The sequence below is a fragment of the Bacillus rossius genome, assembly GCF_032445375.1.
Source record: "Bacillus rossius redtenbacheri isolate Brsri chromosome 9 unlocalized genomic scaffold, Brsri_v3 Brsri_v3_scf9_2, whole genome shotgun sequence".
Taxonomy (NCBI): Eukaryota; Metazoa; Arthropoda; class Insecta; order Phasmatodea; family Bacillidae; genus Bacillus; species Bacillus rossius.
This window is the reverse complement of record NW_026962013.1, coordinates 17,151,895-17,163,837: the sequence shown is the minus strand read 5'-3', so window position 1 is coordinate 17,163,837 and position 11,943 is coordinate 17,151,895. Positions and strand designations below refer to the sequence as shown.

At 39.8% G+C, this 11,943-nt stretch overlaps 1 long non-coding RNA gene across 1 annotated transcript; it reads right to left on the bottom strand.

Annotated features, from left to right (window-relative positions):
• Nucleotides 1-9,084: 9,084 nt before the first annotated feature.
• LOC134543011 (uncharacterized) lies at nucleotides 9,085-11,017 on the bottom strand. Its single transcript, XR_010076876.1, has 2 exons — nucleotides 10,616-11,017; nucleotides 9,085-10,469 (listed from the first exon to the last, which is right to left on the bottom strand). It is a non-coding gene; the product is annotated as an uncharacterized LOC134543011 (long non-coding RNA).
• Between the last annotated feature and the right edge of the window lie 926 nt (nucleotides 11,018-11,943).

The window sequence follows — 11,943 nt, the reverse complement described above, 5'->3', positions numbered from 1 at the left end:
TCAGGGAAAAGTTGGAGGGGTGAATTAATTCCGCACGTCCTCTCTGTGTGTCCCAGAACCTCAACATGGTCAAAGTCCCTCGGTTCACACTCGGCCATTAAATATATATATATTTTTATTATTATTCACAAAATTATTCCTTAGGTGTTTCAAAATTGGATTTTGTTTTGTGCAAAATACATAACACGAATTAAATGCCACAATGCTGTGAAATTATATTATTCTTTCCCACGATAAAAAAAATCATAGTATAGAATTTTCTACTTATTTTGGATGTTCAATTTTGTATAAATCCTTTTTTTTTTCTTCAGATTAATATACCTTTGGATTGGTTAGTACTTATAAAATTGATTATAATTTGTCGTATTTATTTCTAAAATGTTTTCACATATACATATTCACGCAACATAAGTCTTCGTTGTGAAAATCAGAATTATTTTACGCCACCTCTTCACTCTTGGTTTCGATGTTTATAAGAACAAATTATTCTAATGATCTTTCAGATCAACACTTTTCTTCCTGATATGTCTGCTATGTAAGTGTACTCCAATTATCTGCATCTTAGACTATGTGCGACATGATAAAAAAAATAAACATCGCACAGTCCTAATGTAAACAAGAAAAAAAATTAAACATAACTTACGACATCTCATAAATAATACGTCATTCTCAAGCGAGACAACCTTTTTTGTGATCGTGGCTTGGTTTTCTATCTTCTTATTTTTTTCTGCTGTCAAATTTCCTTTTTTTTTTTTTGTCCCCTCGACGCAATCTAGTAAGGCCGATGACTAATAGAGTAGCAAGCAGGGTTTCTTTTTATGCTCGCGAACTTAGAAGGCCCTCTTTGATCCCCGTGCGTACGCACTGCTTGTATGAGTTCGCGCACATGACGGGCATTAGTAACAGAACAGTCGCATGTGTGAACGTGGTAGCACATTGGCCGTCAGTTTTAACGGCGCGGAATGTAATGTACGCCACGGACATGAAATATGTGTTTCTCGAAAACTGCCGCTCAGACTATGTTGCATCTCGGTGAAATATCGCGTGTATATCTCGATCGTAAAGAAAAGAAGGGGGGGGGGGCAACTTTTCAAGCGCCCCCCCCCTTCCCACACACACATATATAATATATATAGTATTATCTCACTCATGAAAGGTGTGCGTTTAATCCCTACAAGTGAGAAGTAGCTGCGTAAGTAAACCAGGTCTCCGATCAAGATACAGTGGTTCTAGCTCCATACACAGAAAAATGTCAGTCTCGTCAGTGATTGAAAGTAGCAGTCACGTTATCGGAAATTGGACGCCATTGCAGACCCTTGAAAATATTTTATATTAACAACATTTCTTTACTCAAGAAGGCTGGCCTTCGTACACAGCCTTGCCCGTGTGACCTTCAGCTGACAATATTGATGACATATCTTTATCTGAAACAATCTTGACAACACACACTCTGTTTTTCACTTTGTGTTTGTAATTTACTCCTCCCCCAAAGCTCGTCAGTTAAAAACAAGGCTTTTCTGCACGTTGTCAGAGCTTTAACCACATTCGCATTTTTACTCGAACAAGCGCAGGTTGATCGGAGGCAGGTTGTTCAGGTCCAACGGTCCGTTTCTAGTTTCTTCAACATTCTAGAACGTTCTGGAATGTTTCGAAAACAGGAATTGATTCCCTTGGCCTTGGATGGTCCAGAACCGTTTGAAACGTGCTAGAACATTCTCGAACAATCCGTAACAGGAAGTCCCTCCGAAAGTCCAGAACCTTCTGAGACATTCTAGAACATTTTTTTTTAAATCCTGTACCATTCTAGATTTTTCTTTAACATTCTGGACAATGGGGCTGCGGGGCTGGGGTTGCAGAGTTATAGCGCCACGCACGAACAAACCACGCTTGTATTTAATATATAGGATATTGATTTGTTTCGGAGTGTGTTGTTTATCGTTTTTTTTTAATTACTTAAAAGTCACGAGTTAAAAACTTTTATTTCATCAGGTTTGTAAATATTCCAAAGGCCAATCTCAATACTTTATTTTAATGTAGTGTTCTGCAGCTGCATCATTTACTTTGTACGATAGCCCGTCCCGAAAAAAATTCTTGTCGGAGCCGCCCTTTATACTTCCGGGTTGCGACGCCGGCTGTAGCTCGCGGTCGGTTGGGCGAACACCGCCGCCAGGAAAGACGTTGGGCAAGAGCCGCGGAAGACGACCGCTGGCAGCTTGGAAGAGAGTGTGTGTGTGTGTGTGTGTGTGTGTGCGTGTGTGCAGAAGGCGGGGGCCCCGGTCCGACCCGCGGGAAACGAGCAGATGTGGGTGACCAGTCTCCTTGGGGGAGGGGGGAGGAGGGGGGAGAGACGTGTTTCTGAAGAAGGTTCCGAGTCGAGTGGACCGGCAGCCACCGCGCGGAAGAATGGGCGCCTCTGCGCACTTGAACTGTGACCCCCGAGGTAGGAGGAGGAGGAGGTGGTTGCAGGCAGGTTCGGCGTCGTGAGTCGCACCGCTCCGTGTAGGGAGGAGGAGGAGGGTGTTGGTAAGATCCTCCCCCCTCCCCCCCCCCCCCCCCCCCCCAGGCGGCCGCGCCCACCACCGCCGCCGCTCAAACAATTACACCTCGCGTTACCTCTCCCCTCACCCACCCCCTCGATCCTGCGTGGGACGGGCAGTCCGCGGCGCTCCCCCGGGACCCCGTCAAGGTGAAGGCGAAGCTAGCGCCTCTGCTTCGCCCGGTCATCCACGGGGGCGCGGCGGCGCGAAACCGCATGGATCGCATGAACTGGACGATCGGTTGTTAAATCCATCCAAGTATAATCATTGCTGTCATCGTTGCTGTCTTTCTCCACATTGACATGTCGTCGCCTAATAATTGGAGTGTTCTATGTCCATTGAAGTCGGAACTGAGATATAAGCATTTGAAAGTTCAAACAACTATGAATATCATGACATAGAACAAAATAATATTGGTCTTAATTTAAAAACAAACATTTTTATGTGCGTGGACGTGTGTGGATATAGTACAAATGAACACTAATATTAATTTCGTGTCCATAGCATAAAAAACCTAAAAAGTGGACATAGAACACTCCAATACTCAGGCGGCGATGTGTCATCGATGTCTTTGTTGAGTAGGGGCCTATGTTCTTTAGGTAATACTTGATTTGGCAATGGCCAGTTATTAGTTATATTACTTCCTTGCAGAGGTACAGTCCACTAGAGTACCATTCTTGAATATTTTTTATTATAAAGTTTTTTTAAGTTAAAATATTTCCTTCACCGGTAGTAATTCTGTTACTGTAGTGAAAACGAGAACGACTCCCCAAATACATTTTTCCCATCCGGATGGAAAGCAAAATTTATTTTGTTTTATTTAAAGTATAAACTAATTATTTGCTGATGTTTGACAATAATCACTTCATGGTGGCATTTTTACGATTCTTCCTGGCGCGTACTCAATGTACATAGCTATTAAGCAAACATTTCTCCATTAGCCTTTATCAAACTACGGCTTATTTTTATTTAAAACCGAAACCAACTTCGCAGATTAATACTACCATGATTAAATCAATTCGCGTGAGAGAATTCGTTTGAGGCAAACAGAATATTAATTTAAAAAAAAAAGAAACTGTATTTTTTTACTCGTTACTAAACGTGTGATGGAAGTTATTGCCTAACACAATTATTGTATGACAAATTTACCGTTCACATACGGTATCTCTCCTACTTTCGTTTAGGAAAAAGTCCAAAGATTAGTGAATGTATCCTGTTTGTATTGTAAACTTCCCATAGGTTTGTACAGGGTTTTAAACTTCCATCACACGTTTAGAAATGTTACAAACAATTCTCACAGTGTAATGAAGGAAACTATCTTCTGCGCACGAGGTTGAACATTGGTTTACGATCTGCCAACATAACTGTCAAATTCAGAAGCGCATGTGTTTACAAATAGTACTAAAACTGATATAATTTTTTTTAAAGTTATTTTTGTGGTAAGGGGATTGCCTAGTCAGAGGTTATATTAGTGTTATTGAGGCTGGATGAGAAATGCGATGCTCGCTGGTGCTTTTAGGCGGTGTCGCATGCCTTTAAGCGCAAGGCTTTAAATTTGCGCGCAGTCTACTGTCCTGCATAGGGCAACTGTGAGGTTTGAGAGATAACTCTTAAAATAATATGACAGGGAAATGTAGATAACGGTGAGTAGATGTATTTGGTTCGTATGGGGGCACCGGTGGGTGGTGGGGGATCGGGGATCCGTGGCAGTCACCTTAAGGCTTCGCTTCATCAGCCATGTTAGATTACGTCACTTCCGCCGGCCATACACGCAAGAAAAAGTGTCCCGTTATGTTCATCAGCCATGTACGCACGAAAAAGTGTCCCGTTACGTTCATCAGCCATGCACGCACGAAAAAGTATCCCGTTACGTTCATCACCCATGTTGGATTACGTCACTTCCGCCGGCCATACACGCACGAAAAAGTGTCCCGTTATGTTCATCAGCCATGTACGCACGAAAAAATGTCCCGTTACGTAACGAACGAACGGAGGAGGACGGACAGACCAGACTGCCAGGACGTCTCGCTCTGAAAAGTATTAGGCGGTAATAAACAGCCAGGAGGTAACGAATATAAGCCTACTTCTACACGTGTTATGAACGCCGGATACATACGGCCAGGCAACCATGTGTTTTGGCGCGCTCTACTTCCACGACGCGCAACGGCACCGGCAAGTTTTTATTACTACCTCCTCTCAAGTTCTGATCTCCTAATACTTCACAGCAGAGAAGCGCTGTTGGTCGGAGCCTGTAGGTACTTCCTTCGCACACCTAACCTAACCTAACCTAACCTAACCTAACCTAAACTAACCTCACCTAACCTAATCCATATGCTAATCTATGCTAACCTAACCTAACCTAACCTAACCTAAACTAAACTAAACTAACCTCACCTAACCTAATCCATATGCTAATGTATGCTAACCTAGCCTAACCTAACCTTACCTAACCTAACCTAACCTAACCTAACCTAACCTTAACTAACCTAACCTAACCTAATCCATATGCTAATCTATGCTATGCTAACCTAACCTAACCTAACCTAACCTAAACTAAACTAAACTAAACTAAACTAAACCTAACCTAACCTAACCTAACCTAACCTAACCTAACCTAATCCATATGCTAATCTATGCTAACCTAACCTAACCTAACCTAACCTAATCCATATGCTAATCTATGCTAACCTAACCTAACCTAAACTAAACTAAACTAAACTAAACTAAACTAAACTAACCTAACCTAATCCATATGCTAATCTATGCTAACCTAACCTAAACTAAACTAAACTAAACTAAACCTAACCTAACCTAACCTAACCTACCCAAACCTAACCTAACCTAACCTAACCTAACCTAATCCATATGCTAATCTATGCTAACCTAACCTAACCTAACCTAACCTAATCCATATGCTAATCTATGCTAACCTAACCTAACCTAACCTAATCCATATGCTAATCTATGCTAACCTAACCTAATCCATGCCAATCTATGCTAATCCATGTCAATCTATGCCAATCCGTATGCCAATCTATGCTAATTCGTATACCAATCTATGCTAACCTGTATGCCAATCTATGCTAATCCGTATGCCAATCTATGCTAATTTATATGTTAATCCATGCTAATCCATTTGCCATTTTGTATTTCTAGTAATTTCCACCAACTTCGAATCGTGACGTCACCGTTGCACTTTTCGTCACGGCCGCCATCTTGGATTCGAATTTTTTTTTCGAACTTCAACTTTTCGAAATTTGATGTAAACATCAGCCGCCATCTTTTGCCTTCCTTAATACATACCTAAGACATCACATTTGAAATTAAAATTATTATACAGCCACCATCTTTAATTCCAGCACAGACTACCAGATGGCGCTAAATTCAAAAATTAGTTGCCATAGGCGAAGCCATCTTGGTCCTCAAGTTGGTTGGTAGATGTCGCTAGTATCGCGCGCCAAATTTAAAAATTAGTTGCCAGAGGCGCCGCCATCTTTAATTCTTAAAGTTACTGCCGGAGCGCGCCACCGTCGCCATCTTTAATTCTTAAATTTACTGCCGGATGTCGCCAAGTCGGTAGCCTGTATTCACCAAGTTCTCTGTTGCCGCCATCTTTAATTCATAAAGTCGCTACCAGATGGCGCCACTGTCGGCCATCTTTAGTTCAAGGCATTGTCGCCGGATGATGACAAGTTTGAATTTAAAAAACCTACAAGTGTTATGCAATGTGTAACCAGTCGAGACAAGTCGAGATAAGTTTGGAACATGAAGCCATATTCTAAATTTATATGTTTAGGTTTGATGATAGAGTAATGCAAGGGAATGGCTTTTCATTTATATTTGCGACAAACAAACCATCCATCCGATTACATTATTCCAAGTAACCATATTGGATGATGACATCACCGTTGCAATTTCCGTTACGGCCGACATCTTTAAATATATTATCCGAGTTTAATGAAAAAAATTTTTTAAATTTATAAAAAAAAAAAACTTTTACGACACTGAGCTCGGAGTCCTCGGTTCGAATCTGGTGAGGGCAAAAAAAATGGCGACCGATCCTTCCCTCGTGGTGGCTGCAGGCAGACTGACTCCCACCACTTTTTTTTCAAAGTATATATAATGTCATCTAGTATGATGCCATGTCCGCCATCTTGTCTTCGATGCTGGAAGCCATCATCATTGTATCGTCAGCGAGAGTACGCTGGCGCCATGTTAGTTTAGTTCTTATCCACTAGAGTGCAGTAATCATTTATTACTGTGACACCAGACATCTTGAAATTTGGCCGCCATCTAGAAAAACCGTAATTATTTAGTTAGGAATTCAGGAAAAAATCCAAAATTCATCAAAATAATCACTCATTAACTTACATATTGATTCGATCCGCTCCAGTCCTTGGTTCGATACTATATCGATGCAATAAAGTTTAATTTTATGAAAAAAAAATAATAATTTCAAGAAACCATGTTCAACATTCTTAAAGAGAAATAAATCCTCTACTACCATCATCCTATCAGACATCAAGACCAACATCTTTGGAATATTCGTAATAATTAACCTAGAAATTCAGGAAAAAGTTAAAAATTCATTAAATAAATTTGCAAACAATATACTGATTAATTAGGTCGACTAAGGTCCTTGGCACGATCCTGGACGAAGCTAAAATATAATTTAATTTAAATACCAGAAAAGTGTAAGGTTCGAGAAATAAAACACCACAGAGTCTTTTACAAACATAATATTTATTACACAATTTCTATCCTACTACAGGATTACTTGCGAAAGCCAGCAATCTTATAAACATTTAGCCCTGCATAGACGTGCAACGACTACTTCTTAGCTCCAACAGCTCCAAATGCTCCAACAGCTCCAACAGCTCCAAATGATCCAACTGCCTTTTCTTTCAACAGCTCCAATGATATTGGGCTACAATGGTACGAGTCTAAGGGCCGGTTTCACCAGTCGAGTTGAAAATCCCGATGATGTTATCGAGATAAAAAGTTAATCTTCCATTTCTATCTCGATAAAGTTATATGTGTTTCACCACATATTATCTTTCTCTGAGAAAATCGAGATAAGTTTAACTCGATCTTCTGAAATTATCGCGATTTTCTGTTTGTAAACACCTTTCGTTATCAAAGTTTGGCTAGAAATTTCGTAGGCTATTATGGCGAGCCAAGGCTGTAATTTGTCAAAGAAGCAGAGAAATAAAAATACATCGCAGCAGGAGAAATACATTCTTTTAGATTAAGTAACTGAACATTTCAATATCATTGAAAATAAAAAAACAGATGGTGTTTCACAGCAACAAAAAATGAAGCAGTGGCAAATACTTGCAGATACTTTCAATTGTATGTCTGGAGAACATCACAGGACTGCAGAAAATTTAAAAGCGGTGTGGGAGAATCTCAAAAAGCACACGCGAAAGACTTCTGCTGATCAACGAGTTCAAGTATTAACTGGAACAGGTAATATATTTTTTGTCTGTATATCCTGGTACATTATATTTAGGTACAGCAATAAATATTGTATGCATTTTTATCCATAATGCAATTTTACGAATTGTAAACATGTGCAATAACAATTTTTTTAGTTACTTGAATTAATTGTAATATATTAAAGAGGTATCTTGGGTGGAGTTGGAATCAGAACTATAACCTTTGCACTGTCAAGAAGACACTTCGCACTATACCACCAGTGGATATGAAATATACACCACATAACTAAATTAATTCTGTATTTTTTCAGGTGGAGGTCCTTCAAAAACAGTTAGTAAGGATCCCATTTGTGAGAGAGTGCAGAGCCTAATCAAACCGACTATCGATGGTGCCAATAATCCCTTCGATTCAGATTCAGATGCAATAATATTACCATTTGATGCATCAAATAGGCCTACTGATGAGGATGACAGCATTCAACTGGATGTCGGAGCAGAAGTGGATGTTTCTTTCGTGGAGACGGCAGAGACAGTTAGTAGGCCTACACTTTATTTTGAGAAAACCTAATGGATGTGTCACTGTGCATAGTTATGCTTATTAATCATGTATAGCTATAGCCTATGCACTGTGTTAACTTTATTTCTCTCACATAATGTTCAAATTTAATTTTTCCACAGGTAACTCTTCCAAATGGCGACTGGACGCATTATACTCCAGCCATGCTCAGCAGTCCTGTGTGTTCTGCCCTTCGACACTCCAATAACAACTCGGCTATCACAAACACAGTGCAGACCAATACTACTGATTCATGCAGTGCAAGTAGTGGGAAGGCAATGCCTCCTAGCAGTAGGGGAAATGCTTCAGTGCAATCTCCCTTTACTAGCAAGCGGCGACCAACCCCGGCCACCAAAGTGAAAGAAGTAAGTGCTGTCAATGCAGCAAAAATCGAACTAATTGAACTTGCAAAAAAACATGCAATCGAGGAAAAAGAAGTTATGAAAGAAATCTGGGAACTGCGGTTACAACAAGAACGAGAAAAAGTAAAGCAGGAAAAGCTGCAAACTGAACTTTTATCTTTACAAATCTTGAAAATAAAGAAAGAACTAGAACATTTGCAGTAATTTAATTGTTCTTATGTATTAAACATTTGCTCAACTATCATGACATAATTGTTATATATTACATGTATATTTACAAAGTGATATTCATTGTGCCTATTAACAAACAGTTTCAAGTACAAATGTTAAGAATTATATAAAAGATAATACATGTTCGCTTATGTCACATTATTTTGTATGATCTAAGCAGTTGTACAATGCAAATGTATTAAAATATTCCATACATCTTGCTATATGTAGTTATTTTCACCAGCAAATCTTCAAGTTGATGGCATCTCTGTGTGACATATAGATCAGTATGACCTACAACAAACTGAAAATACACAGAGTGATAAATAATCGTATCTTAAATAAGTATTACAACACACACACATATATAGGTATTTAATTATAGGTATATGTAAATTTCATTTACCTCCTGAAATAGTTTTCAATCAGTAAATGCCTGACACTGTCATATCTGGGCCTTCTGTTTGCATTTTCGTTGTTCTGCTGTACATTTCCTTCCTCAAGCAACTGTTGCCAAGGGAGGTGGAGATTGAGGTTAGGGTCGTCTGGAGGGAGTTCTTCCCCAGTTTGTCGCAGGATATTATGCAGCACCCCAGTCGCTACAATGATGGCAAACGAATGTTCTAATGACACTCTCAATCCTAAAGATAAGACTGGGAAACGTCGCTTCCAGCAACCGAATGTTCGCTCTACAGGATTTCTTGACCTAATTTGCGACTCATTAAATAGGTGTTCCTGTGGACTTCTGGGATTATCTAATGGAGGCATTAGATATGACCTACAAGCATAGCCCGCATCAACAAGTAGTACAGAATCACCATACTCCCCTCTCTCAAAACATGCCCTTCTGTTGCTATTGTTGAATATGGTACTATCATGTGAGGAACCAGGCCATCGTGCAACAATATCTGTAATTTCCAATTTTGTATTACAAATTACTTGCACATTCACAGAGAAGTAACCTTTTCTGTTACGGTAGAATTCTGCATTGTTTCCACCTGCAACAAACATAAAACAAGCTTGTATGTGGATTGCAATGTTTAATAAAAAGGTAGCATAAAATCAGTGTTTAAACCAACCTGGTGACTGGATTTTTACATGAGTGCAATCCATAGCACCAATAGCCCTGGGAAATTTAGCAATTGCATAGAAATCCCTTTGTGCTAAATTCAGTTCTTCCATCGTCTCTGGGAATTTAATGAACTGCGGTCGAAGAGATGCAATTGCGGAGCTAACCCTATGTATTATTCGGTGAGCTGTGGGTTTACTAAAGCCAGCATAATCCCCAATGGTTAGCTGGTTACAGCCTGTAGCATAAAATCGAAGTGTAGCCAGCAGTTGGTTCATTGGCGACACTGACATATTCCTGTGAAAGACGAAAAAAGTATGTTGAAGGTTGTAATGTAATGTTCGTATAAATGAGTTTTATTTTACTTGTCTATGATTTCATATACATATTTATTATTCTACAGAAACAATTAACATTAGGAAATAATATTAATATAAACTTACTTTTCGGGAAACTGTAGTTGATTTTCTATAAGTTCCAAAACAAACATAGTCGACTGTTTTGAAAGGCGAAAATGTATTTTAAAGTCTTCTTCATCATACATTTCAAAATAATCGCTTCTATCTCGCATCCATCGTGGCCGACGAACAATGGCATCTTCTTCATCACTTTCATCTTCAAAAATCAAATTGTACATGCCTCGAGCCATTACAATTTTTAAAATCTCCTCTCGTCACTTCGTTTTACAATATTATCTCGATAATAAGACTTTAACCACGAAAATCGGTGGTTAAAATATTTTATCTCGATAACACTAAAAGATCGAGATATTCGGTGTGGTGAAACGGGATATTCAGTTAATCTGGATAATTCATTACTTTATCGAGATAATTTCGCTTGGTGAAACCGGCCCTAAGAGACTACGATGCTACAAGGCTACGAGTTTAAAAGGATCTAGCTGGTTCCGAGTTAAACATGACTGTGAGACTGCATGACTAAAAGACCGCATTGCTACGAAACTACATGTCTATGAAGCTACATGGATACAAGTCTACTCGGCTCCAACACGCAATCTACACACAGTACACACAGGAAACTGAACGTACACACAGTACACACAGGAAACGGAACGTACACACAGTACACACAGGAAACGGAACGTACACAAAGTACACACAGGAAACAAAACGTACACACAGTACACTCAGGAAACGGAACGTACACAAAGTACACACAGTAAACAGAACGTACACACAGTACACACAGGAAACTAAACGTACACACAGTACAAACAGGAAACGGAACGTACACACAGTACACACAGGAAATGGAACGTATACACAGTACAAACAGGAAACGGAACGTACACACAGTACACACAGGAAACGGAACGTACACACAGTACACACAGGAATCGGAACGTACACACAGTACACATAGGAAACGGAACGTACACACAGTACACACAGGAAACGGAACGTACACAAAGTACACACATGAAACAAAACGTACACACAGTACACACAGGAAACGGAACGTACACAAAGTACACACAGGAAACAGAACGTACACACAGTACACACAGGAAACTGAACGTACACACAGTACAAACAGGAAACGGAACGTACACACAGTACACACAGGAAATGGAACGTATACACAGTACACACAGGAAACGGAACGTACACACAGTACACACAGGAAACGGAACGTACACACAGTACACACAGGAATCGGAACGTACACACAGTACACATAGGAAACGGAACGTACACACAGTACACACAGGAAACGGAACGTACATACATTATACACAGGAAACGGAACGTAC